The sequence below is a fragment of the Malaclemys terrapin genome, chromosome 1 (genome assembly GCF_027887155.1).
Source record: "Malaclemys terrapin pileata isolate rMalTer1 chromosome 1, rMalTer1.hap1, whole genome shotgun sequence".
NCBI lineage: Eukaryota > Metazoa > Chordata > Testudines > Emydidae > Malaclemys > Malaclemys terrapin.
Window position 1 is genome coordinate 229,507,251 of NC_071505.1, and position 26,450 is coordinate 229,533,700.

A 26,450-nucleotide genomic window follows, 5' to 3' on the forward strand; every position below is an offset into this window, starting at 1 on the left:
AATTGCAGCAAGGGCGGGTTCGGTTGGACATTAGGAAAATCTTTCAGTCAGGGTGGTTAAGCACTGGAATAAATTGCCTAGGGAGATTGTGGAATCTCTGTCATTGGAGATTTTAAAGAACAGGTTAGACAATCACCTGTCAGGGATAGTCTAGTTATTATGTCGTCCTTCCTTGAGAGCAGGGGACGAGACTAGATGACCTGCGGAGGTAGCTTCCAGTCCTGCACGTCTATGATTTTATGATTGACATCCTATATATACCCTAGCATGTAATATATATTTGGTCACATTCATTCCCTATGTAATTCCAGTGAAGTCAATAAAGTTACACCAGGAATAAATTTGGCCCATAGATCTTGAATGTCCTCTCATTTACATCAGTATAAATATGAAATAACTCAAAACATCAATAGCATTGACTCTATTAATGTACTGTAGAATTCTCTGAATATGTAAACAAAATAATAGATGAAGGACAACAGGTAAACAGAATTTATTTGGATTTTCAAAAGCATTTGACTAAATTCTTCACAAGAGGCTGTTTAGGAAACCATGTTGTCTTGCAGTGAGGAGTAAAGTATATCATGGATCAGAAACTGGCTAAGTGACAGGAAACAAAGAGTAGAAATAAATGTTCAATGTTCAACATTGTGAAAGACTGAGATTGGTGTACTCCAAGGTTTTGGTCTAGAACCAGTGTTCTATATAATTACAATTATTAGTAATCCGGAAAGGGGGCTGAAGAGTGAGATGATAAAATTTGCAGATGGCATAATTATTACATTAGTCAAGACTGAAGCATCTGGTCACATACCCCAACAAAGAAAGCTTTGTCCCCAGCTCTCACATGCTTCATCCTCAGCACATTGTTCAAAGACAAATAGAAAAGGAGAGTTGCTGGGACATCTCTCAGTCTGGAGGAAGCTGGAAAGACCTTTCTTCTCATATTCTAGCATCTGTGGATCTAGTCCCAGCCAGAAAGTAGAAGTAATAAAGTTGTGGACAAATTTCAAAACCTCAAAAAAGGTGCATTTTAATTTTGGTTTTAAAACTGGGCAAACACATGAGTGTGGAAAGACATATATTATATCCAAAACAATTTTCCTCTTCTCACATCAAAAGTAACTGCTGTAATCCAGAGACCAGCCAAACTGTGGACATATTTTCATTGCTTGCTGGTCTAACACAAAGTTGGACAATAATTAGCAGGAATATTGCTTACTTATTTTCTGCATTTTAAAGACAACTTCATCTTTGGCATGGTATATGCACAGAATAACTTTAATCCCAGGATGGCACATAGTACTGAAACCTGGGTTTGTCAGTTTCTTTTTTGTTGCCTTCAACAAACCACTACTTAAATCACACTGCCCTTAAGAAATGCTGATCTGCAGAATATTACCAGATGGGTCTGTTGCCTTCTGAAGAAAGGGGGAAATGAAAGAGTCTCATGTTTAACAGCATATGAAAGAAGAAATACAATGTGTAAACTTTCCACTGACGGACATAATAGTGTTCTCACTTTTAAAGAAAAACAGTACTTCCTAGCAGGAGGCCTGCAAGAAATTTAACAATTACCCAAGATTTAGTTATACAGCATGACATTTTCAAACATGTGCAGAGACTGTTATTTTTTGTAATTAAATTAATTTAAATAATAAATAAAGTAATTAAAATACATGTGGACTGTATACTCCCTAGGGTTGGAACTATGTGAAGAGAAGTGATGCATATTCAATGCGAAGTTTAATGAATAAGAAAATGCAGAATCCTGGAAATCTGGTAATGTGCAATGTATTTTTGTCACAAAACCCCCTGTTGCTTTTGAGAGTAAAGGAGGGGCCAATTTGTGAATCAGGCTTTAAATCATTCACATGTCTAGTTTCCTAGAAAGGAAATGTTGCTGGTGTTTAGGGTTTTTTCAGTAAAACATGTGGTTACCCAAATGTTTCCCTACAATAGCCCTAGTGAAAAGAGATAGGAAATTGAATCTGTAACTTTGTAATAGCAATATTTACTTTACCCTCATCCATATATTACAGACTATAGGAAATCATTACTTGTCTCTTTGTTATAAGGCTAACCGTCATTACAATCTTGGGTTGAGATTTTCAATAGTGACTAGTGATTTTGGGGGGGCTTACTTTGAGACACCTTAAAGGGGCTTGCTTTTCTGAAGGTAGGTGCTCAGTATTTTCCCAAAGTTGGGATCCTGTAAGATATTTTTCAAGATGGTGGTCAAAAATCGCAGCCTGCAAAATTAATAGTCATTATTGAAAATTTTGGTCTCTATCAATTTAACTGAACCTCAAGTATGGAGCCTGGACTTGTGCCTCCACAATACACTTTCTGTTAGTGCCTGATTTTGTTCCCGAAAGGTGTTTTTCCACTGGGGTGAATGGGAAACAACAGTTACATCAGCTGAACTATCACTTAATATTGGCAGGGCAGAACATGTGGCACTGTTGCAATTCGGGCCACATCATGTAAATTACCACGTAGCCTAAACAGCAAGGCTGTGCACTGGATTTCTTCATTGGGGCTGGAAGGAGAGAATCCTCCTTCCTAGGCTACAGAGACATTTTGCCTAGCTTCCAAGCTGTCAGTGCCTCCATTCCACAAGGGCCAATAGCTGGTGGATCCACATAAGAACAGAATCACTGGCCCATCCTCTCCTTCCCCAACACTCCTGCCCTGTTACTAATGCTCTCCAAGTAACAGTGGACGAGGGAACCTCCATGCTTTTTAAACCAGTCTCGTATTTTTGGGAGGACCTCCCTCATTAGATTTTAACAGTTGACCATACAGATGTCTAATAGAGGAGCATTTAATACTGCCCTTCTTGTGGATGTTTGCAATGACTGTTTAGTTAGCTGTTTTCTTGTAGACAAGCAGCCTTTAGCTCAGATAAGACAGATGGGTGCTTTTGGTAATGAAGGTTTTGGAAGTTATCCCCACTGATGACTGTGGTGTATGTATATGTATATGGCCACTATGTATTATAATTAGCTATTATCAGCATTTATACTCCAGAATAATTCTAAAGAAAATTATTACAGTGCAGCAAAGTGGCAGCATCCATAATGCTTGACATTAAAATGTCTATTGACAGGAATACCTCATTAGACATACATTCTTTTCCACCGCTGACATGCCAACTATTAAGACTTACAAATTATGCAGTTTCTTACTAAATAACAATAATACATGATAAGGGCCATTATTAGTTTGTATAGAATTTTGTAATTTTTCATCATGAAATGAATTACATACATGAAAATCACTATTTCTTAACATCGTCATTAACATTATTTTATATGATCTTTCATCCAAAGATCCAAAAGTTTTCACAAACTTTTTTCATGAACTGATTACAAACTATATATATATATATATATATATACGCACAGGCACATGCACCAGACAGAGGGATATTGTCACCCTTGCCTGAAATATAGCCAGCCACCTTTGAGCTTTTTTGCTGACATTTTCATTTCATCCCAGTAACTGCCAGAAGGTGGCAGCAGATCTCTGCCTCATTTTCTTTCTAAGGGGAGTCTTTTTTTCACAATAGCTAAGAAAGAAAAGAAAGAAAGAATTTGATCAGTCATCTGACAAGTACATAACTTTAATGTATCGAGGACATTATAGCTGAGTTTTAACCCCACAAGCAAATGTTAAAAGGCTGAATCTCACATCTCTTCCTTATAGCAATATCATTCTTTCAATAGCATTTGGGCCTCAGCAAAAATCAGGAGAATCTGCAGAGGACTAAAAATAATTCTTCATCAAGATTAGCAGGCAGGATTGATGATTATCAAGCTATAGAGCCAGATTGTGCTTGGCCCTGGGTGAGTCCCCAAACTTGGCTGAAGGCTTGTAGAGGGACTGGTCGCAAACTGTAGTCTTTGCTCTCCCTGAGCACAAGAACTTTCTAGACTAAGTGGCAGTAGAGCTGAGCCAGCATGGGGGACAGCACATTCTGCCCCCTTTCGTGTGGCGGAAGAGCACCACTCAGTTGTGTTCTCTCTAGAGCCTACGTAGGAATTTCAGCCAGAATTTCTGCATGGATCTCCTGTTTTATTGAGAGAGAAAATGTTCTCCAGTTCCCCTTTATTCTTTAAAACCTCTCTTGGGATCTTTTAATTTTCACCATGACAGCCACTAGAAAACCTCAGTTTAATACCTCATCCTCAGGGCAAGGCTTCCCATTGTGCAGCACCCCCTATTGCTGCACTCCAGTGCCAAAATTACACAAAAACCTCCGGCCAAATGCAGCCCTGTTGCAAGCAGGAGCAACTCCACTGATCTCAGTGGAATCACAACCCACTTATATCAGGTTTGAGTTTGGCATTTGGAGATAAACCCACACCCTTTGGAGCTAGAGGTGATAGTGCCACCAGAGCTAAGAGAGACATCCTAACATAAGGAGGAAGAGGATTGCACAATTTAAACCTGTCATAAATTTAGATAAATTCCATGTGTCTGTCCATGCAAAGCAACCCACAAAATAACCTTGATCATCAACAGCAACAAAGAAAGAAAAGTCATCATTTTCCAGTTCAATTTTCTGTCCCCTCCCTTCGTCTGCCACATTGCCCCTTTTCATTAAATCTTTTCCCCAGCCTTTTGATCTGTAGATGCTTCATACAAGTTACAACTACTTCAGCCAGTGAACCAACAGCACAGAAGGTACACTGTTAGAAAAGGAAAAGAATTTGAAGGGGAGGTAAAACCCTTAATAACTGCACTAAAGCGGTCATAATTAATTATTTGGTTGTAAAGGCAAGAAGCCAAGGACCCACATTTACTAAATAGTTTATTGTTAAAAGGGAAACTTTCATCTGTGACTAGATTTTTTTTTAATGTGTAAGGTGCAGATTATTTATGAAAGGAAGCTTTCTTTCTCTAGGTTTGGCTTAGGTGTCAAAATACATTTTAAATGGATTTACTTCTGAGCGATTTGTGTGAGGCAACCACTTTTGTTTGTCTGGGAAGTGCCTGCTCCTGATTGTTTGAGTTAGTTTGTTTGTTTTGAAATAAACCAATTCACCAAATGTTGATTCATAGATTTTTAAGGCCAAAAGGGCGCATTGTGAGCATCTAGTCTGACCTGCTACATAACACAGGCCATGCTATTTCCCCAGCTCAGCGAAGTATGGTTAAACTGGAACAACTCGTAGAAAGATATCCAATCTTGATTTAAGAACTCCATGTGATATTGAAGTTACAACATCCTTTGATAAATGGTTTGAATGATTAATTTCCCTCACTGTTAAAAAGTTGAATTTTACTTCCAGTTTTTAACTGATTTGGGACAATTGAATTGTGTTAGGGAGTTAAGACTAATAGCAACAGATACTAACCACTGTTTGTATCTTGGTCAAAAGAACAATGGGCGACAAGGTAGTAAAGGAGAAATCTTTCTCATTTGTCAATTAGGATTTGGCACATTACAATGCAGAATGCACTGCACAGCTTTCCAATGGTGGTACATAGCCATATTATCACCTACTACACATCCAATACCAGGAAATTTTGGAGGCCCTGGTTTGTTGCTCTTCAGAACTTTGTCACAGTTGCCTTATAAATTTGTTTCACTCAAGACAGTAAGAGAAATCGATCTCAATGTGAAGGACGATCATATTGAGTAGCTTTGCTTATAGGTCTTCCCACACACTACATGCCTTTGGATCAGAAGCTGCTCTCAGTTACACTAGAAGAATGGTTCTCAACCAGGGGAATGCATATGCCCGGGGGTATGCAGATGTCTTCCAGGGGGTTCATCAACCCATTTAGATCTGTGCCTAGTTTTACAACGGGCTGCATGAAAAGCACTAGCGAAGTCAGTACAAAGTAAAATTTCATATAGACAAAATGAGAAAGTAAGCAATTTTTCAATACTAGTGCAGCTGTGACACTTTTGTATTTTTATGTCTGATTTTGTAAACAAGTATTTTTTAAATGAGGTGAAACTGGGGTATGCAAGACAACTCAGATTTGTGAAAGGAGTACAGCAGTCTGGGAAGGTTGAGAACCACTGCACAAGAACACAACTGGAGTGGTAACTCTTCATTCAAATGGAGTTATTCCATATGGTAACTGGTGTAACTGAGAACAGAAACTGGCCCTTTAATATTGAGGTCTTTTAATTTCATTATAGTACAGTTAAAATGTTTATTTTAATTGATTGTGGTTATATTTGAGAAATAGATTCTATCTGGTATCAATTAACCTAAATGATGTTAGAGGAAAAAAACTAATGCAGAGAGAATTTTCCAGCTGAACCTTATAAAATGCAAACAATCCCAAAGAAGCACCAAAACAGACAGGAAAGTTATACATAGACAAATTGTCATCAGAGGTTTCAAAGCAAAATGTCAGTTGCTAGAGATACAGTAGTTGAAGATTGATCAACCTTTCAGAATAATTAACAGGAGAAGATTGTTCTTAATCAAAAGGTTGTGACTAGAGCAAACAACATCATTATGAGGTCAAAAATGCTAGCAGGCCAGGAAAGGAGAATAGAATCAAAACTGTGTTCCTGGAGATAGAAGAGAGGAAGAGCTGGGAATAGAAGAGATTTGGGGTTGTTACAGAGCTCTTTAGAGCATGCAAGAAATCACAAACAGCTGCTGGGGCTGGATTTTGTGGGATGTTCAGAATCTCACTCTCAGCTCCCACTGAAATCAATGGCAATTGAGAATGCTCTGCACCTTTCCAGATCAGAGTGACAATGATGATAGTCATTCCTTTTCTTTTCCCCATTGTCATTTTCCAAAATGTCTGTATAAGTTTATGAGAATGTTGACTATTTCCTTTTATTATAATTATGGCCAAAAAGCATTTCCTTTACAGAGCCTATTTTCAAGCATTAATAACTTTCTGAAATGGTCACCACTTGGGCTGATATCTTTCAGGTTTATTCCCAGCACACAGATGATTATGTTGTTGGGTTGGTTGATTGACTTTGGTGAAATTCCATGTCGACGGTTTTTTGTGATATCTGAGTAAAAGCACGAATCATAGTCTTATTCTACATCTGAGCCTAGCAAATTCCCACAACTAGAAAGATACATGGTTCTTACCCTCATGAGATTATAATTAAGACAAGACAAACAAATAAAAAGGCAAAACACAAGCCAACAGTTTAGAATGGGAGGGGGGAAGGGATTATACTAGTTAAGACATTCTGCAGATCTGATTTCCATTCCATATATATATACATTGACAATTCCAAAAAAATAGATGTAAGGGGCCTGCTTCAGCTCTCACACTGGTTTTATACTGGATGTAGCTCCATTTACTCCAATCACATTCTTCATGATTTACACTACTGAGAGATGAGAATCAGACCCAAGACACATAAGCTATAGGCTTAATCCTCAGTGAGGACTAGTGAAAAAATATATTTGGGAAAAAAAGTTTACACATAATGATTGTAGAAGCATTTGGAGTAGCCTATTGCACTGCACTCTACTAACATTTGAAGAGCACAATGAGGTGCAATGCTCCAGGTATGAGCCACTGTGCACACAGTCAGTCTGAAACTTTGCAGGTTGAATATAGTATTGCTAATCCCAATAGGGTGACCAGATGTCCCGATTTTATAGGGACAGTCCCGATTTTTGGGTCTTTTTCTTATATAGGTTCCTATTACCCCCCACACCCTGTCCCGATTTTTTGCATTTGCTGTCTGGTCACCCTAAATCCCAAGCATTCAAAAATATGAATCAGGCTCCAAAATATCATGAAATTGTGTTATTTAAAAAAACCCTCATGATTTTTAAACCATTTTGCTGTTTATTTGCCTGCTGTTTTTTGAGTCTCTAGGCTTTATCTTTCCAGGCTCTTTTCCTGAGCCAGTAGGGCTAGAAACTTACATTGTTAAAAAACAAAAGCTGAAATTCTCCTATCATCACCTGACTCCAGGAACTGGGGCTCTCAGAAAAACTCCAGATATCACAAGGCTCTCAATAACATCACAAGATTTGGCAACACTGGATACAGCTCTGTTTTGTTTCAGTGATTACATAGAGTGTGAGATCAGACTCCTTTCTTCTTCTTCTTTTTCAAGAAAAAATTGCAAGGATGTTAAATGTTTAAATCTATGCTAATGCCATATTATGGTTCAAATTTTACACATATAAAATCAGGACATTCAACATTATGGCTCCTGCCATATTACCTGCACTGATTTCTTTCATGATTGCAGTTTTTGTGCTGAGGCAGAATGTGGTAATGCTCCTTTGAAGTGCTCATGTTCCAAATCCAGAGTTTGAAGATGATGGACCTGGAAAATAGGAAAGTGCTGGAATGTTCTGATTACCTCAGAATTTGTCTCTTGCCCTATGTGATATTACAGCCATTGAAATAATCTGATATGCCTGAGATAACATCTTGCAGTTTAATTCTGAAGTGACCAGAAGTGAGGTACTCTTAGTGAGGGATCCTGAAGGGATCATTTTTCTCCTAAGCTTCTCCTAGGAGAGAGGGTAGAGGTTTGGGAAAGTACATTATTGTTTTTGAATAGGGGCCTGAAATGTTCTTGTTATGTTAAATTACTTCTACATGTGTCTAGAGCACTGACACATTTGTGAAATATTGAAAATTGACTGCAATCCTTTCCTTCAGCAGTAATTTACTCCACATGAAGTCCCACTGAAGTCGATGGGACTACAGTGTACTCCCATTTATCCAAAACCCTATTATCCAAACTTTTACATTATCCAAATCCCTTCCTCGTCCCCCAGTGTGAGATCCATGCCCTCTGCAGTGTGATCTCTTTTTCTGGTGAGGACTGTGAGGAGGAGGACAAGCCTCTGGCTGAGTGGGAGGCCTCCCTGCTGCTGAATGGCTCCTGTGGTGGCGCAAGGAGCCCTCTGCAGCCCTGTCGTCACAGGAGCGAGTGAGCGAGCAGGCCCGTGACAGTGGAGCTGCCGCGGGGCTGGTGACACTCAATCCCTGCAGGCACAAGGTGCAGGGAAGGCTGCAGTTCTGGTGGGACAGAGCAGAGTCTTGACCAAAGGGTTTCTGCTCTGTCCTGCCTGGACCGCAGCCTCCTCTGCCCCCCCTGCACACAACCCTTGAACCTGCAGGGATTGGGTGTCACCAGCCCTGCAGCAGCACAGGGAGCCCTCTGCAGTCCTGCTGTCATGGGAGTGAGTGAGCAGGCCACAGCAGAGACCCCGGGCTAGGACTGGGAGGAAGAGGACAAGCCTCTGGGCACAGGAAGAGCCATGCCGTTGCTGAATGGCTCAATTATTCAAACCTCTAATTATCTAAATATATTCCATATCCCCCCCATGCTATTCAGATAATTGGGCTTATACTGTATTTACGGAGTACAGCGTGACAGATATGGCAATATCCAGCAATATCTTTGGGAGAACTTACTGAATTAAGTTTATGTGTCACTGTGGGCCAGGGATTGTACATAATTACATGGGGGAGGGGAACCAACAGCCCTCTGGGAGCTAAGAACAGTGTGTGTGTGTGGAGGGGCGGGGGGTGATTAGGCAAATTCACTCAGGTGGTAAGACTTCCAGAAAGGCCCCACCACCTGGAGAGACTTGTTCAAATTGGATTCTCTAGAGACCAACAGACAAAAGGAAGGACTTTTGAATAAATAACCTTATTTTAAATTGACGCAGGGCCTTTGTTCTGATCCAGCAAATGAACAAGATCTTCAGACCAAGGGAAGGGACTGACATTGACCAGAGCCCTTGTTGGAGATGGGGGGTGGAGGGGCGATCTCTGGTAAGCTTGCTAGCAAGCATATAGGCTTTTCTGTTTGTTTTAATATGTTTTCTCTGTAATGTTTTTATCTTAACAATAAATGTACTTGCTTAGAAAGAGTTGTGTGGTAACTTATCACTATGGCTATTACATGTTTGTAGCCTTAAAAGTATAGCAGGCCTGCTTAGGCAGTCTGACTTGTTGGGGAATTCTCAGTGGAGGCAGGGAACTGTGCAGCCTTGAAATACCTCCATCAGAAGGGAGACAGACACAGGTCTCTGCCCAAGAGAGGTGATGGTTGGGGAGCTGGAAGTCTGTGAATGGGTGCCATTTCTGGATCATGGAGGGGGAATGCAGATGTAGTTTTTCTGAACTGTAACATACAGTCGTACCAAACGTGAATAATGGTATCATAATCTGGCCCAATATAATTATGATTTTTCCTGGCATACAAGGCATGTGAGTTACAGTGGATAACCTTTACAAGTTTTCTTCTACCTTTCGAGCTTTGGGATAAGCTATTACTGGCATAATCAGATGATTCCTGTTCTTAGAATTGGGAATACCACTAGTACCAGTCTTATTTTATCCCAGAGTTAAAAGGTAAAAGAAAATATTTTAAGAGTGCCCACTGCAGCAGCAAAGCAAATGCAACTTAATGGCCAATTTGCGACAGCCTAACTCACTCTGTGTACCACTTTGCAGTATAGTAATAATCAGTATATCTCATCATTAGCCCCTTTTACAGAGAAATTAAGTGACTTGGCCAAAGTCATCCAACAGCAGAACTGGGAACAGAACCACAGTCTCTTGAGTCTCTATCCAGTGCATTAGCTACTAGGCTACACTACTTTACTGAAATGAATGGAACCAGTCAAGGAGTAAATTACTTCTCTGTATGTGTAAGGCCATCCCAGTTGATCTGTAATGCCCTAATAATGTGTCCATTAATACAAAATACTACGCATGCACTAGAGGGACAAGTTCTAGCGGCTGTACTCCTTGACTCACAAGGCAGTTTTCATGAACTGGATTCTGTCCAACCTTTTGTAGGGTGAAGCTAGCACCATCCTCTCCTTTACACACCTATGTATGTCACTTGTTTTTTTTCATCCTATTCTCAGAGACATCATGCCTTTACTCACATTCCTTTTTCAGGTCCTACCTTGGATGTTTTGATTCAGGATATTGGAAATGGACTGCAATGACAATGGCTCATTCATACTGGCAAATTTAGAACCTATTGGAAAGTCATGAATTCTGTATTTAAAACAGAATATAAGGGCCCGATCCTCAGCCATGGGTAACTCTCTTGAAGTCAATAGAACTACACTGATTTACACCAATGGAGGTTCTAGCCCACAATTCTTGAGATTCAAATTCCATTCTGTTCTGGCAAAACACATGTTTTAGAATGCTACATTTTTGGTTTTTTAATTTTTTTTTATCCTCAAATTAGTCCTACCAGCAGGACAAGAATTACTTTTACACAGGATTCTTTGTTTTCATAGCACTTGTTCCCACTTAGTAAGAAATACATTTTCTTTTTCAAATTAAATTTCCGTTGGAAAACAATGGGTTTAAATTAAGGGGGAAATGTTTCATGAAACTTATTTTTTTTCCAAAATGCAGAATTTTTTTAAAAAATAAAAAAATCAAGAGCATTTGCATCGGGCTCATTTGGAGGGGGAGGGAATTTTGGGTAAATTGTGCTCCCTAGAACTGTATGTCAAGGCATTCTCTACTCATCCCACACATGCTAAAGGGAACAACTACCTTTGTATTCCACTGTTCCCCTGTGACCTACTTACCATGAAGGAGGTTTCACAGGTCTGGGTCTCCATGATCAGGAAGGGAAGGAAGCGGACCTAGATGCATCAAAGGAATTTGCATCATCATTCCACCAGTCCCACAGAGAATGCTCAAAAAGGAAGCTGTGTTAAAATTCTTTTCAGGCTTCTCTACTCAGGGGAACCCCTCTGAAAATAGGTCCTGGGACAACTACAGGCTGAAAAGTCACCATCAACACTGTTCCAATGGAGATCAGGCGCCAATGCAGAAGTAGAAGGACTCCACATCGGTGGCTCTATGCCTTCAGCAGATTTTTCCATGATTCACCCTAATCTCAGCAGATCCTTGGTTGTCAACCCCCCAGTTCATTTAAAGAGAGGTAAGTCTACCCTCCTTACCCCGTAGAAAGAATGTGGAGGAAACTCCGCAAGAGGAACCTTGCAACATTTTTCTTCCTACCATGGATTTTTCACAGAGGAAGTTATGAACGAGCCCTTTTTAAACAAGGTCAAAGTTATGAGGCTTTGCTCTGCATTACTGCTTCAGGCATCTGGAAACTTCTTTCTAACCAAAGCCACTAATAGCACCCTTGCTACGCACAGTCCTACCTCTAAGAATCCAACAGAGCATTCAAACAATAATACGGCTTGATCCTATTCCTAATTACCTCAATGACAACATTTTTAACACTTTAGTGATAGCATGAAGCTTTGCACTTAATGTCTTTCATCTGAGGATTTCAAAGTGCTCTACTTTGTTCTCACTAGAGGTGCTGAAATATCTATGGCTAAATGAAAAACTGCTTTAAATTCAAGGTTTATTGCATTTTGTTTTGACCTCAGAGATGCGCCCAGTAGCATGGAGAATCTCACTGTCATGAGTATTTTGACCTGCCCCCTTTCCCAGAGAAAATGGCCTCATTTTTAAGCAAAATAGAATCTGTTTGCTAGATAATATGTATGAAATAGGCCAGGTTTTTTTTTAAGTCAAGATAGCTTTTGAATTGAAAACATGAGGATTCACGAGTTTACATGTCTTTAAGCAAAAAGAGTTCTTTGACTGGAACCTGAAGGGAGTTGCAATATGTATGAAATAAAATCATTAATAGTTCCCCCATAAAATTCCATAAAACAAAAATGACGAATTTCTTACAACTTCAATCCTGTGCTGCAAAGGAGATCAGACTAGATGATCTGGTGGTACCTTTTGGCCTTTAGCTCTTTGACTCTCATTTTCATAAAAAGGCTCTCAGGAAGTTAAATGAGAACAACAGGGTAGAGGGGGGAAAGTGTAACCTTTTGTGTATCTAACTAAAACCTTTTTATTTATATATTTTTTAAATTGGGCCAAACTCATACTTGATGCAACTCCACTGATGTCAATGGAATTACTCCAGAGATGAATTTGCAAATTGTAATTAGGGCTGGCCTACACTTGACACGTATGTGCTTATGTCAGTTAGACATGTGACTTCTTAGGCCTGGTCTACACTAACGGGTTAGTTCGAATTTAGCCCGGTTAGGTCGATTTAAAAATGAATGAATCCACAAAACCAACCCCGTTCCGTCGACCTACATGGCTCTTAAGATCGACTTCTGTACTCCTCCCTAGTGAGGGGAGTAGTGCTAAAAACAGCTTTGCTGAGTTGAATTTGGGGTAGTGTGGATGCAAATCGACGGTATTGGCCTGGGAGCTATCCCAGAGTGCTCCATTGTGACTGCTCTGGACAGCACTTTGAACTCCAATGCACTAGCCAGGCACACAGGAAAAGCCCCAGGAACTTTTGAATTTCATTTCCTGTTTGGTCAGCATGGTGAACTCAGCAGCACAGGTGACCATGCAGTCCCTCCAGAATCGTAGAGCGTAGAATGTTTCTACACTCCCCCTATCATCTCTGTCCCTGAGGTTATCGCAAATTAGAAGGCGAAAAAAACGCACTTGTGATGACATGTTTTCCGAGCTCATGAAGTCCTCCCATGCTGATAGGGCACTGCTTTATGCATGGAGGCATTCAGTGGCAGAGGCAAGGAAAGAATTAAGTCAGTGCGAAGAGCAGAGGCAGGACACGATGCTGAGGCTAATGGGGAAGAAAACAGACATGATGAAGCATCTGTTGGGGGAGCAAATGGACATGATGAAGTGTCCATTGGAGTTGCAGGAAAGCCAACAAGAGCACAGAACCCCGCTGCATCCACTGTATAACCGCTTACCCTCCTTCCCATGTTCCATAGCCTCCTCACCCAGGCACCCAAGAACATGGGGTGGGGGAGGCTCCAGGCACCCAGCCACTCCACTTCAGAGGATGGCCCAAGCAACAGAAGGCTGTCATTCAAACAGTTTGATTTTTAGTGTGGCTACAATAAGCAATGTGGCCTTGTCCTTCCCTCCTCCCCCACCCCACCTGGGCTACCTTGTCCATTATTTCATTTTTGTTTTTTAATTAATAAAGAAAGAATGCATGGTTTTAAATCAATAGTTACTTTATTTTAAAGGGGAGAGGGTGGTTGGCTTACAGGGAATTAAAATCAACAAAGGGGGTTTGCATCAAGGAGAAACACACACAACTGACACACCAAAGCCTGGCCAGTCATGAAACTGGTTTTCAAAGCCTCTCTGATGCGCCACGCACCTTGCTGTGCTCTTCTAATCGCCCTAGTGTCTGGCGCAAAACGATTGTCTGCCGTTGCTTTTACAATGTTTTTGCCCCATCAGGCGTTGGGAGCTTAACCCAGAATTCCATTGGGCAGCAGAGACTGCGGGAACTGTGGGATAGCTACCCACAGTGCACCGTTCCGGAAGTCGATGCTAGCCATGGTAGCGAGGATGCACTCTGCCAACTTAATGTGCTTAGTGTGGACATACACAATCGTATGTTGTATAAAATCGATTTCTAAAAATCGACTTCTATAAAATCAACCTAATTTCGTAGTGTAGACATACCATTACTGACATAGTTATACCAGTACAAGCCCTAGTGTGGACAAAGTTATTCTGGTTTAAAGGTGCCTTATATTGATATAACAGTATAACTTTCTAGTGTAAACAAGGTCTTTATTTGTATAGATGCAATGAGAGCTTTACTCTTAGCAGGTCTTAATCAGTCTAATAAGGGCAGGCATCACTAATTCCTGATTACTTAGTAGTCACTTACTGAAGAAAAATATCCCTCTCCTGCTGATGTCAAGGCTGACATTCATAAAAAGGAACTAATATGTATAAGCTGCAGACTGACCTTTGAGCCAAGAAAAGGAAAAGAGAAGGATAATGAGGAAAATGCTCACTATTTTTTTTGTCACTCATCAGATACATTAGAAGGGATAAAAGAACAGAAAATAGTTGTTGTAGGCATGCTTTTGCTAAGTCTAGTTGTTTGCTATTCATTTCAGTTTTAATGGCTCAATAAGTTGTGTGACCAGCACAACTGGTTATTGTGCTTTTAACAGTGATGTTTCCTAGACAGTGGTTCCCAAACTTTTTACTAAGGCAATCCACCAACTGCATTTTGTATCTTTTTTGGAACCCACCATTATCTAGCTAGCAAGAAATACTATTTGCTATTTTTAAATCCTATCGCTGTGCAACAACAATATTGATTTTGTGTTAATTTAATAAAAACATTACTGTAGTATGGAAAAGTAGTCTACACTACATTGAGTATTGCTATCAGATCCCAGCATGCCATGTTTTAAAACAATCCTGAGACATGGCCAAGGCTGGATTAAGGCACATACAAACTAGGTACATGACAAAGGCCCAAATTTGGTGACCGGGGTGGGGGGGAATTCATAGGCCTGTGTCCTCCTTCTCCTTCACCACTTCCTCCTCCTCACCCCACAAAGGAGGCTCTGACCACTCACAGCACACCCTCTTCCCCGACACTGCACCATAATCCTGGCTTGGTGCGGGGGGGAGGCCCCAGAGGTGGGGGGAGAGGAAGTTGGAGAGTGAGCCTACCACGTACTCACCCTGCAGTGGCGGCTCCTGTCCCGCAGGTGGGTCCAGCTCCCCACTTGGTGGCCAGGCCAAACCCGAGTGGCATTGAGACTACTTGCACCAGGTAACAATACCTGTAGCGGGGAGCCAGGCGTAGCCACCCAGAACAGGAGCTGCTGCTGCAAGGTGAGTAGATACAGGGCTCGCTCTTCAACTTCCTCTATCCCTTTCCTACTCCCCTGCCCTCCTGTCCGCACTAGGCCTGTGACCCATCTAGAACCTTGTTGGGACCCACCATTTGCAAAATACTCTCCTTGACAATAGCATATCTTGGTGCTCCCAAAATATAAAAGGAAGGTAAATTGTTATATGTTTTACACAGCAAACATGGGTGGGTGGGGAAAGTACAAATTTACATTCCATATTACACTCCTTATGTTTTAGCTTTACTTCTGGTTTCTAAAACTAATGTTATTTATTACAGCACCAGTGCTTGCCCATGTAGAAGTATTATGATTTTTAACTTCTGTCTTTGTGACACTCTGTACCTCAAAGCAGCGCCCTGAAACCCCCATATTCACCACTGTCATATAATTATTATATGTTTTGTACGAAGTGTGCCTTGTGAGGGATCAATTAAAAAGTCTCAGTTGGATGAACATTTATATCCTCTTGGATTACATGTGCTATTATTGTATGTGGAGTTATGAAGTTTTGCTATGCGTGTGTTATTGAAATGTGCTGTGAGGTTTGGAACATCCACAACCAGCCTTTCAGGTACAACAATGGAGTAGCCTTATATGCTGATGGCCCATTAAAGAGAATCCACTATCCCAGGAACTCTATACAATGGAGCCTTCTTGATCGACGTCATAGCAAAAGATCTTTCCAGCAAGCTGGAAGAAACTATAAAAGAAGGGGAAGTGACATCATGATTTGGCCTCACTCCCACTACAACTCAACACCTGGGAACACATCTGGAGGACAAAAACTTTAAACTGGGGAGGGTAGTCCCAGGCTAGAGGAGAGTTCCAGCTTGTGGACTGAAGATCTCTGGCCTGTTTGTACTATCTACCAGGGTGAGACACTGCTTGATTCAAATCCTGTTTAGTTTACAGAACTCAGATTGTGAATTTACTTTTATTTCTTATGTGACCAAGTTTGATCTCTACATGTACTACTTATAATAACTTAAAATCTATTTTTCTGTAGATAATAAATATATTTCTATATTTTACCTGAAACAGTGTGTTTTGGTTGAAATATTTGGGAAATCTCAACTCAGTTTACAAAGGCTAGTGTGTGTCTTCTCAAACATCAAGGGAGGGACAGACAGGGTAATGAACTTACACTGGTTAGACTTTTAACCAGTGCAGAACAGTACAGTTATGGGGTGCAAGACTGGGGAGCTGGGGGGAATTGGCTGCTGCATCTTTATTGTTGGTTCATGAGCGGCTGGGAGAAGCATTCATGTAACTCAGTTGGGTGTACCCCTGCTGATGGATGTCCGTGTAAGTGCAGTACCTGCCAGAGGATTGTAATTTGACAACAGCATCACAGTGTGAGATGGATACCCCAGGCTAGTGGAACAGAAGGCTTAGTGGTCCCACAGTCCAGGTTGCACCCTGGGAATTCCGTCACAGTCTTCTCCTAGGTGATATAGAGGGAAGAAGTGGCATATATGCACCCATCACCGTAGTATCTGGCACCATAGATAATATAGTAATGGATCAATCCGAAGTTCCTGATAGTAAGAAGATAACTAAATTACATACAGAGAAAGAAAACCAGAAAATGTTAGACAGTAAAACAGAGATCTAGCTTAATTAAAATTAGGTTAGATAAATTGGGGCCTGTAAATGCTGGCTTATGTGTTTGTCATATGACCACCAGGTGCTAGCATCCCCTTGGACCTGACAGGTTTCAGCAGAAAGCTCTTAGTTTATGTTATGTTGACAGAATACACCCACAGAAGTTAGATAAAAAATATAAATACTCTTGCTAGAAAGTGGCAATGAAATACTACTTTATTTCTTAGAATTCAGAACAATAACACACACAAGAATCCCAAAACAGTGAAAGAGAAAACAGGCTGCTACCTAAGGCAGAGAGGCACAACTCACTTCACTTTGCTTTAAGATCGCTCTTTCCATCCTGACTGCTCACATGCTTTGCTACAGAGCCCTCTAGCCAGCAACCAAGACCATGAAACATCCACCACACTTAAAGCTATAGCTTACAATTCAAACACAAACAACCAGGAGCTTCACAGATGTCTCTGGGCCACCTATCTTGGAATTTCACAGAACCAGCAGAGACAGAACTCATGTCTTCCTACTCCATTAGCATCTGGTAGCAATATAGAAACTCTGACTGAAGCTTATTAAAGAAACACTGCTCTTGCTAATGTCATGTTCCTAAACAGTGAATACATGTCTTCCTTCATTTTGTTTGAATCCTGTCACAAGTGCCAATCTGTCTTGTCATCTTCTTCACCTCCTGCTGAGGTCCTTCATCCCAGGTATGGCCTGATTATTTTCAAATTGTGGCTCATTTTTCTTTGTGGATTCAGGCAACAGAGCAGTCTCCAGGGTTTGAACAAGTTACTCAACAGCTTTCATTAATACCATTTCCAACTGCAACTAGCAAGGCACAGGCAATCATAGAATACTTTGTTTTCAAGACAGTCTACCCACCAACTGTGTAGGTCCTTCCCTGACAGCTCTAAAATAGGATATGACCAATATGCACTGTCATCAGCTACATCTATTCTATAGCTCAAGGGGGATGTCTTGCAGGAATCATACTGCCCTTTGGGAAAACTGGGCATCAGTGAGAGACTTCACTGTTGTGTTGTTGCACAGAATTAAAGATGAACCTCGTCTGTTAAAATCTGTACAGTTTTACCCAATGCCATGGAACAGTGATGCCAAGAATACCCCAGAGCTATCAGGGTGGGGGCAGGAGAAACACTTCTATATACTCCAAGGGAAAGTGATTAACAAAAAGAATTATCTTTGTCAAAGAATCTTAGAAGTTAGAGATGGAGAAGATACGGTCACACTTAAAAAGTTTCTTCTTTGTTGAAAGATATTACTGGTGCCAGTGAGATTCTCTCAAGAGGTAGAATCATTCAAACAGAATAAACTTTTAAAGGGGAGTAATGTAGTCCATCTCCCTGCTAATATAGGATTAGAGTTTTAACTAGTCCAAGTGATGGGTTTTTTCTCAACATTTCTTTGAATACTATACTACAGCCATAAAAAGCTACTATAAGGTATATTTTCTTTATTTTCAGCTTGAATTTACTCTTTCTTTAGTTCAGCTCATTGTCCATAGTTCTGCTGTCTTTTACTACCCAAAATAATACTCCTCCTTCCTTCAGATATTGGTGAACCATTATCATTTCCTCCTACAGTTATTGTTTACACATTTAACTTTTAATCTTTTCTTGTAAACTAGGCCTTCCAACCCTCGCAGAATTTTTGTTCTTTTTATCTGATGTGCATCCAATGTATCAATAAATATCATTCTGATTGAGACAGGGCGGGTGCAAGGATGTTTTGCACCCTAGGCGAAACTTCCACCTTGCACTCTCCTCCCCGAGCCCCGTGGTAGCTCTCCGCCCCCCCTCCACCCTAAGGCACCCCCCCTTGCAGCTTCCCCCCCCTGCCCTGAGGCGCCCCCCTTGCAGCAGCTCCCCCCCACCCTAAGGCGCCCCCCCACCCCCGCGGCAGCTCTCCCCAGCCCAGGATGCCGAACGGCAGCTCCCCGCCCCAGCTCACCTTTGCTCCACCTCCTCCCCGAGCACGCCATCGCTGCTCCACTTCTCCCACCTCCCAGGCTTGTGGCGCCAATCAGCTGTTTGGTGCCACAAGCCTGGGAGGGAGAGAAGGCAGCGTGCTCAGGGGAGGAGGCGGAGCAGAGGTGAGCTGGGGCAGGGAGTTCCCCTGTGTTGTGCTGTGTCGTTCCCCCCCCCCCCCCCCCCCGGGCCCACTGCCCCAGCTCCCACCGCCTAAATGCCGATGACAACTGGGGCGGCCAAAGATCCGGCTGCCGCGGTCGCCGCCGAAGGACCTGAAATGCCGCCCCCCAAATACTAGCGCCCTAGGCGACTGCCTAGGTCGCCTAATGGGTTGCACCGGCCCTGGATTGAGAGATTCCAGTAAATGCACACAATGTCCAAGATAACATCACTCAGACAACATATAAAGAAGGTTCATGACATGATTTCTGTGCATGTAGCCTGTAACTGTACACAGTGGTGTAGGGCTTTTTTTACTATTCGCTGTCACTCCAAAGCTTCTTTGCATTACTGATTTCTTGACTATCTATATTTTGCATTACAATATATTTCTTCATGTGTATCACATTTTTGGAAGTTGAACCTTTTTTCTGTCTATGTCCCTATTTATTATTTCTCTGTGATAGCTACTGTTTGCAACTTTTTCCAATGTAGTATCACCTGTTAATTTAATTAAAATGTGGTCTTTAACATTCCATTAATAGGCTTTCACTAAAATAATTCCTCTTCTAGATATCTTTAATGACACTTAAAATAAATAACACCTAATACTCATCCCTTTGGTATCTCACTAGACACGTGAAGCAACCTCAAAACTTGATACTTGACTGTTTATCATAGTCTTTGAACAGTCTTCAAACCACAGAACAGATGTAAATTCAAACCAAACTGAATTAATTTTGAGAGTCCAATTTTCATGAGACTCCATATCAAATGCTTGAGAGAGACAGGGTGGGTGTGGTAATACCTTTTATTGGACCTTGTTTCTCTAATATCCAGGGACTGACACGGCTACAACTACATTGCATATATCAAATGCTATAGAAGAGTGCAAATATATTGCATCTATCACCATTCTATTTAGCTATTAAGTCCCTGATCCTTCAAACACTTACACACATGCTTAACTTTAAGTCTCAATGACGTCAATGGGACTTCTCATGCTTAAAATAAGGCATGTGTTTAAGCATTTGTAGGTTTGTGTCCTAATTTTGTAATTCAACAACAGATCTATAAATCATGGGCTCTTATTTGTGCCTGGGTCCATTAACTCTGGAAGCTGAATGCATCCAGGGCATGATCCAAAGTCCACTGAAGTCAATAGAAAGACTCCTATGCATTCAATGAGTTTTGCAGCAGGCCCCAAATCTTTTTTTTTAAAAATGCACAGAGCAGTCAGTGGAGAATAAGGTTCCATTTTGTTCAGTAATCCCATTAAGAAAGCACACGTGAGTTAACAAAGGAGTTGCCAATACCTAGACACTAATAACCTTAAAAAAATAAGGTCCTTAAGGGAAAAGACTGGCAAAAAGTACTTGAGAGTTCTGTACAATTACCTCTAGTTACAGCATAGTGAAACTCAACTACTTGTTAAAACTAACGTTCCCCTTGTAGAACAGACAGCTGCTTTCTTGCTAACGTTAGTGTTAAACTTACAAAAAGAAAGACCAAAATATTAAAGGAAATAGGTCATTAGCAGACAGACTCATAGGCTTTTTAAGACTTCTATAAAACTATCTTCAATTTCCCCAATCTCTGCTCTTTAAACTTCAGCATCATGAAAGCAGCATCTCACAGTAGAACAGGGAATTATATATATATATATATAAATTTCTTCAAATTTGACATGTGAAAGTAAACTAAAATATCCAAGTCTATTAAAACCAAGGGGCCTTCCAAAAAAAAAAAAAAAAAAAAAAAAAAGAGGTCAGCAATAGGGATTTTCTATGAAGAGAAGCAGGGAATCATCAACCAATTTACCAATGACTTTGTTCACAGCCCCTGCCATCTCTCCATTTCAAAAAGCAAAGACCAAATTATCCTTGTTCTCCAGCAGTGGATTTGACATCTTCTGCACCAGGACTGACTGATGATGAGCTGTGTCGTTAACATAGTGCCTTTTGTTGCGATAAATGGCTCGTGGCAGGGATGCTAGCTGAGGGTGACAGATCCTCTTGCATCCTGTACAACAAGAAGACTGATTCTAATCTTTTGAAGTCACCTGTCAATGGAATCATTAGGCAAGTGGATAAAATAAAATGTTTATAGATGGACAGAGAAGAAAAAAATCAGCACAAGCATGTCTGGATAGAGAAATTTCCTCAGATAATGTATTGAAACAGATCAGATGGGGGGAATTTATATACACACATGCATATACATACACATATACACACATTTTATAAGGATTTGTATATATATCAGGATATATATATATCAGGGACAAATCCTGCCTGCTTTATTCAGGAGAGTAGTCTCATTAAAGTCTAGAGAGTATGTCCTGCCTGAGTATGATGGGCAGGATTTTCCCCATAATTTCTAGTTAGCAACCTTATCTCTGTCATAATTTCATTCAGTACAAGAAAAATAATGAAATTTGGAAGAGAAAAAAATAAAGAAAAATTGACTTGTAAAGATTATCTTCTCTGAAATGGGTACTTGGCTTGATATTTTTTCCTACCTTCATAAGCTCTAAAATGCACAAAATGCATTTACTGATTATATGTATAAGCCTGTTCACAGAGTTGCAGGCCAGTGTGTACGTTCACAGAGAGACTAATCCTGTTTCCATTAAAGTCATTTTGCCATTGGATTCCATGGATACAGGACCACACTCATGTTGTATATGAAAAAAATATATATATTGTTACTTTTGTAACAAGTGAACTACAATCCCAAACACCCTTTTGATTTCAGTCTTGTTTAGTATAAAAAAGAGGCATTTTCTATTTTATCTGAGGCCTTGCATCTGGCACAGAAGCTAAATAAGGACAAGTTTCATAATGTTACCTAGTGCTAAGGAAAAGTCTGTATATTTGGTGTTTAAAAAATTCTCTATGCATCCATGAGACAAATATCTGTCATTAATTTCTGTATTAATTCTCTCATGCTTTTTTAAAAATAGAAATGTTTAAGAAAGAAGTTATTGTGAATTTACTTTTCTCTTTTGTCATGTACAAGATTCTGGATGGTATGAGTGACTTGTTGAGTTAGCTCAGATTAGTTTCAATTTTATGGCCTTGTCATATATGTATCATATTGCCTACTTACACAGACTTTTGTCCTTTACAGGATTTTCATTCTTACAGTGAGAAAAGTATGCTGATTAGTAGAATGTGTGTGTGTGTGTGTGTGTGTGTGCGCGCGAGAGAGAGAGAGATGGATATTATTTCTATCTATATTCCTATTTGAAAAAAAATGCAAGAATTAAAGGTTCTCTGTAAAATAAGTGAGACTTTACATATTTAAATATACATCTGGTAAATATGCAGGGTTTTTTGTAGGGCGTACCACATTATTTCAAGCTTCTGTTGGTTTTAGGACTGGTGGGAAAGTAACAAGGGGCCAGCTCCCACTGAAGTCAATGGGAATATTTTAAGTGACTATAGCTAGAGGTGGATCAAACCAAAGACAAGGAAGCTTTTAACTGGGAGATAAGTGGAGGCCATTTAGGTATTAAATCTTAGCTCAGAATATTTTTGTACTCTCTTTTTGTGATTGGAAAGTAGGGTGGGTTCTGGCCAGCCATTATCCTGACTGAGCAATGCAAATGTTTTGTTCACTCCACTCCCATTTTTTTATATCTATTTTCACAGTATAGCTGTTCTCTAAGGGAAGCCATGGTAACATCGTATCTGAACTGTGTCTCTTTAAATTTCAATTACGAGTCCCTTTTTCTATAGGCAGTGTGGAGCTATCAATAGACATTCAAGCAGACATTATCTGCACCAATAAAGACTGTATACATTACAATCTAATCCCTTTACAGTGTATTTCATTTACTGCACAAACTCAATTATCTGGATTGCTCTATTAGAGGAATGGCCCCATAAGACCAATTTTTGAAGTCTTGCATGTATTTACAGAACATAAATTGAAAACTTCCTACTTGTTATATTAGAATAGTAATTTCTTTGGCACTTGATTATCCAAACAGATCACACAACCTTTGTCCCCAGTTAGCTTGGGTAATCAAACTTCAAGTTTGTATCTTTTGGCATCCATTTTCTCCCTTACAATACAGTAGGTTGTGTTAGAACAGCATGCAGAACACGGAAAAATGTGTCCACCGCTCAGTTCTCCCAACAGGTGGTAACATCAGATAATTTAAAGACTAACAGATTTATTTGGGCATAAGCTTTCGTGGGGAAAAAACCCACTTCTTCTCCATGCATCTGAAGAAGTGGGGGTTTTACCCACAAAAGCTTGTGCCCAAATAAATCTGTTAGTCTTTAAGGTGCCACCGGACTCCTCGTTGTTTTTGTGGATACAAACTAACACGACTACCCCCTGATACTTGGTACCAGATAATTTGTTTTGGCAGGTAATAACTTTAATATATACCACACCTTTAAAACAAAGATTACTGTAAATGTCACTTTGTGTGTGTACATTAAACAATACCAGTATTCTGAGTCAGTCTAAACATAGGCCTTAATGTTACCAGCCCCCTAAATATATTATTTAACAATAACACCTTAGGTAGCCCAGCTATTAATACGCTCTTTCTTCAATGACTAACACAAGTGCTGATTATTCCATCCAAAGCTACCAAATATGCGACACATGTATTTATTTAATTAATTAATGTTGTACTTTCAAGTCAGATCTAGCAGTTGGGTATAATGTATGGGCCTTCTGTGTGCTTTTTTTTTTTTTTTTAATAATTGGGACATTATATATATTAGTTCCATGGTAACCCAAAGTGGCCAGAATTGCAGCATTGAGAGGAGGGTTATGAAAGGTGGGTACTGCTTTTTATTGGCAAGTCTAGCCTTTAGGACTGAATCAGTGCTGCAAGAGAAAGGAACTTGGGTTTACCCCCAGCAATTACATTAAGTCCTTTCCCCCCCATATACTATAGGCCCAGGTTTTAAAATTAAGTAACAGATGGACTTTGCAAACAAACTCATTTCAAAGCAAAGTTCTTACATTGAATATACAATTAAATGATCAGTGAACTATCAGAGATATTGAGCTAATTTCCATCTCGTGTTTCAGATAGTGTGGTTATTTCCACAGTATCCAATGGATGACCTTGAACACATCAAAAGAAACAATCTCCTCCCCCGAAAACACTTAAAAGTCGTCCATTAGCCTTCCTTGAATTATTCAGTACAGCTACAACCCACATCCCAGAGGCCACCTGAGTAGCTGGAATGAAGTCTGTGAAGCTATGAGGGTCAAAGGGAGGAATCTTCCTCCCCAGACAATGGAGCACAGGTAGAGAAACTCTACAGACCCTACCCCAGCCCCAGCTCTAACCTTTCTCCAGACTTTCCATCCTCATGCCACGGCCACCCTGATCATTGCCATGCAGGGCTGCCGTGCTCTGTACCACTCTGTACCTTCTTGCTCCCCTTTACCCCCAATGGGATGCTCCCAACTGAAGAGAGGGCTCTCTCTAGGGACTGGTATCCACACAGGGGACTTGAGGCTACAGAGTGCTGAGGACCCCTGGAAGATGCCGTGTCCCTTCTACCCAATGACAGTTGAGGGTACTGAGCATATCACAGGATCAAATCCAGGGAGAGGGGGTATAAACTGGGCGGGGTCCACACCCTTTCTTGATGTTGATAAGGGGGATCCCCACTGAGATTTCCTTTGCTAGACCCCTGCTTCCCGGGGCTTTTTGTCAGAGGGGGTGATCTCTAGGCCACTGATTTTAATGGCAGTTGAAGGAGCTCAGAATCTTGCAGGTTCAGGTCCAAAGTAAACATATGACATTCTCTCATAAAGAGGTTGTTCTTTAATTTTAAAGGACAAAGGCAGGAGTTCAGATTCTGAGCTCAGACATGCAGGCAGATTATATTCCAGTTGTTCAACTAAAAAGATAAAAAGTGGTCAAGGAAAGCTTCCCCAAAGTGGTGTAAGGGTCATCACCAGCCACTACACCTGACCCCGTACAAAGGAGGAGGTGCACACACCACACACCTTCGGAAGGCTGGGCTCCCCAGAGCTCTGGGAGATATCATGTCTGCGCTTCCTTACTACCTACACGGTGGAGTTGTGTCTTCCCACCACCACTGAGCCTTTACTGTGAGGTCAGTTTTCACAATTATATATCTGTTTTTTGTGTCTAACTTACACTCTGGCTGCACAGACAGGAGAAATCTTAATTGAATCAGCAGAAGCTTTCTGAAGTTTTAAACATGTCTCTTTTATCCTCTCTTAGATGGGATTCTTTTCCTGAGTAAAGACTGCTAGATGAGGCCAATTACACTTAACAAATATAATACTATCCAGTTTATTTCTATTATGTTCTTTGCTGGATGCTGTTTTTTTGTTTTGTTTTTTTCATATTACAGTAGCAACTAGAGGCCCCAACCAAGAACAAGGCTTCATTGTGCTAAGCCCTGTACAGACACACAGGAAGAGATGCAGGCAAATGATACATTTAGAGTGTATGTCCTGAAGAGCTTATATTCTAAATAGACAAGACAAAGAAAGGGTGGAATGGGAAAAGGAAGCACAGACAATTGCCTAAAGGTTAATACAAGTCAACAACAGAGCTAGGACTAGAACCAGGTCTTCCCACAACTCAATTTGTTACCCAGTCCACTGGTCCACACAGCTTTTTGAAGAGTTAATGTTCCATGGACTATTCAGACATCTTAGTTTGTGTTTTTGTTCTGTAACCTGTAGATTAATATCTAACATTAAAAAAAATCTGCTCCCGACAGCTGCACAAAGCCTTTTGAATGGATGTTTGGTTATATTGGAGAGGCTGCACCTTTTATTTCTTCTACCTCTGACCCAGAGGAAAAAAGAACAACACTGAACACATTTCCCTCTTTAGTGCAATTCGCTCTTGAATGTCATTACTCTGAAAACAAATGGCCATAGAAAACCCTCCTTTGTTGACCAGGAAAAGAATGTGTGCACATTCTTACATGGAATATGTACAGGAAATCACTCACAAACGTTCAAAGGCACTGATGAGGGGGGAGCTGGAATAGCATTC

The 26,450-nt window shown here is 40.5% G+C and overlaps 1 long non-coding RNA gene across 1 annotated transcript in view; it reads right to left on the reverse strand.

Moving 5' to 3' along the window:
- Positions 1-3,336: 3,336 nt before the first annotated feature.
- The window catches only part of LOC128830657 (uncharacterized), a 42,456-nt gene continuing 19,342 nt past the window's right edge, over positions 3,337-26,450 (reverse strand). Inside the window, exons 3-5 of the long non-coding RNA XR_008443634.1 lie at positions 11,550-11,606; positions 8,189-8,293; positions 3,337-3,574 (exon numbers count right to left, since the gene is read on the reverse strand). This is a non-coding gene — a long non-coding RNA (uncharacterized LOC128830657). The remainder of the gene's footprint in view (positions 3,575-8,188; positions 8,294-11,549; positions 11,607-26,450) is intronic.